The sequence below is a fragment of the Pipistrellus hanaki genome (genome assembly GCF_964339955.1).
Source record: "Pipistrellus hanaki genome assembly, chromosome: 10".
In the NCBI taxonomy this organism is placed as follows: Eukaryota; Metazoa; Chordata; class Mammalia; order Chiroptera; family Vespertilionidae; genus Pipistrellus; species Pipistrellus hanaki.
The window spans coordinates 1,362,332-1,365,876 of NC_140512.1; positions in this window are offsets into that span (position 1 = coordinate 1,362,332).

Genomic DNA, 3,545 nt, shown 5'->3' on the forward strand with positions numbered 1-3,545 from the left:
ATAAAAGACCTACGGTAAGTGGCATCACAGAACCACGCAAACCCTGGAAGAAAACGCAGGCAGGAAACTCGGCCGTCCTCACAGCAACACTTTCCTGATGAGTCTCTGTGGGCACGGGGAACAAAGGAGGACATAAACAAACAGCACTCCATCCGACTGGCCGTCTCTGCCCAGCAAAGGAGTCCGCCCACAGCCCTACCCAGTGTGGCTCAGTGGATCGAGCATCGGTCCCAGGTTCGATTCCTGTCTAGGGCATGTACCTTGGTTGCAGACACATTACCCAGTAGGTGGTGTGCAGGAGGCAGCTGACCGATGTTTCTCTCCCATCAATGTTTCTGATTCTCTATCCCTCTCTCTTCCTCTCTGTAAAAAATCAATAAAATATATTTTTTAAATCAATAAAATATATTTTTTTAAAAAAGGCTTCCACCCACAGGATGAAGAGGGAGCCCACTGCATGGGAGAATGCGTGTGCCGATGTTATATCTGGTAAGGGGTTAATCTCCAACATCTATAAAAAGCTCACACTACACAGCACCAAGAAGAGGAACAACCCAATTAGAAAACAGGGCAAAGGACCCGGATACACATTTCTCCAAGGAGGACATATGGCTGGCCAGTGAACAACGAGAAAATGCTCACCATCGCTAACCATTAGACAGATGCAAATTCAAATGACAATTCGGTGTCACCTCCTACCTGCCAGCATGGCTACCATCAGTACATGGACCAGTAAGTCAACAAGCGGCAAGTGCTGGGAGGACAAGGAGAAAAAGGACCCCTCGTGCACTGCCAGTGGGAATGCAGACTGGCGTTGCCACTGTGGAGAACAGTGTGGACCTTCCTCAAAAAATAAAAAGTCATAGTGCCTTTTGACCTAGAGATCTCACTTCCAGAAATCTATCCTAAGAAATGTGAAACACCAATCAGAAAGGATGTATGTTCATAGCAGCATTACTTTATTATTATTATTATTTTAAAAAATATATTTTATTGATTTTTAACAGAGAGGAAGGGAGAGAGAAACATCGTTGAGAGAGAGTCATCGATCAGCTGCCTCTTGCACACCCCCTACTGGGGATGTGCCCACAACCAAGGTACATGCCCTTGACCAGAATCAAAACAGGGACCCTTCAGTCCGCAGGCTGACTCTCTATCCACTGAGCCAACCTGGTTCCAGCCAGCATTACTTATAATTGCTAAGATCTGGAAGCAGCCCAAGTGCCCATCAGTAGATAACGGATAAAAATTCTGTGGTACCTTTGCCCAATGAAATACTATTGCCATGTAAAATAAACAAACAAACAAACAAACAAACAAACAAATAAATAAATAAATGAAAAAGAGGGACATGGGACATCTTACCTTTTGGGACAGCATAAATGGACCTGGAGCGTGTTATCCTAAGTCTGTGGTCGGCAAACTGTGGCTGGAGAGCCACATGCGGCTCTTTGGCCCCTTGAGTGTGGCTCTTCCACAAACTATCATGGCCTGGGAGAGTCTATTTTGAAGACGTGGTGATAGAAGAAGTTTAAGTTTAAAAAAATGTGGCTCTCCAAAGAAATGTCCATCGTTGTCCTGTTGATATTTGGCTCTGCTGACTAAAGAGTTTGCCGACCACTGTCTAAGTGAAAGAAGCCACTCAGAGAGAGATCAGCATCACATGATCTCTCCATTTTGTGGAACCTAATGAATAAAATAAACTGATGAACAGCATAGGCGTGGACACAGGAGCAGCTGACTGCTGTCGGAGCGGAAGGGGCCGGGGGCCGGGGGGCTCTATGAAAGAAGGTGAAGGGGTCCAGCAAAAGCAAACACACGTGTGCTGTGGACACACATCCATGCAGACCGCAGCGTGGTGACAGCCAGAGGGGAAGAGGTGGGCACAGGCGGGCGGGCCGAGGGGAGGTGCATGGGGATGGAGAGGGTCCTGGGCGCAGGGACAGGCGATGCTCCGTGGAGCTGTGCGCTGGAGGCCTGTATGCCCTTGTGAGCCGAGGTCACCCCAATGAGTGCAATAGAACATAAAGTGCAATGCTTCATGGACCACACGACAAGTAGCAATGCCAAAACACTGCTGTCCCCAATTTACAGAAGTTAAAAACGGGGGTTCAGAGATGTGAGTGGCCCTTCCCACTGCCTCTACAACCCCCACAGGAAACCAGGGTTTCAGCCTAGCTCCCCAAGTCCGCGTGCAGTGTCCCAACCCCACATCCCTAGGAAGACACCAGCCCCTCACAGGCAATCTGAGGACCTCCTTTCACCCACCTGACATTTTTTTTTTAATATACTTTATTGATTTTTTTACAGAGAGGAAGGGAGAGAGATAGAGAGCTAGAAACGTCGATGAGAGAGAAACATTGACCAGCTGCCTCTTGCACACCCCGTAATGGGGATATGCCCGCAACCAATGTACATGCCCTTGACCGGAGTCGAACCTGGGACCTTTCAGTCCGCAGACCGACGCTCTACCACTGAGCCAAACCGTTTTCGGCCCACCTAACATTTCTTTGCAACTTTCCCGTGTATTTCAAAATACAGGCCTGGCCAACATGGCTCAGTGGTGGAGCATCGACCTATGAACCAGGAGTGCCAGAAACCGTCCATTGTCTCACTGATAGAAAGATGTAAAAGGCTGGTCAACCTTGAAGCTCTGAAAGGTCAGAGCCAACCGCTCTCTTTCTAATGGAGACAACGGTAACTGAGGCAACTTCCCCACCAAGAAATCATGTAAATCCTTACTGATATGATAACCTGCTTATTACCTGCCTAAGGGCTATGGGTGTCTCCCACAGTCTCAATAAAAGGGATAGCAAGGTCAGAGCCTAGCGGCAGTCCTCCCGCTAGAGGTGGGCTCCCGCCTGGCCCCCAATATTCCCAAATTAATACTTTTCTAGTTTTTATCATTTGTGTGCGGCTTTCTCCAGGACCATGCGGGATGTGAAAGGGGCCCCCACACAGGAGGTTACCGTTTGATTCTTGGTCAGAGCATATTCCTGGGTTGCAGACTCAATCTCCTGTAGGGGGCGTGCAGGAGACAACCAATCAATGATTCTCTTTCCTCATTGATGCTTCTATCCCTCTCTCCCTCTCCCTTCCTTTCTAAAATCAATTTAAAAGTAAAAATAAAAACAGTCACACTAATTTTTGAACTAACTTGAAGGGCAGTCCTCATTCAATTCTCTCACTTTTTCTGTGGGCCTGAACATGCCACACTGAAAAGCAGGGCACGAGAGGAGAGCCATGTGAACACCACTCAGAGCACAGGTGCGTCCTTGGGGTGAGGTGGGGTGGGGTGGGAGGAGAACAGGCCCAGCCTCAGAAGACCTGAATTTGAATCCTGGGTTTACCACACACACAGGCAATGCTGCTTCCCTGAGCCCAGGTCCTGCCTGGAAACGGGACACGCGCACTCCAGGGTGAGTGGCAGGTACTGAGAAATCTCTCTATATAAAAGCCTAAGCAACTGGCGGCAGCTGAGATGAGCACTGACCACCAGGGGGCAGACGCTCACGCACAGGCATGGAAACACGGAACAGACTGAT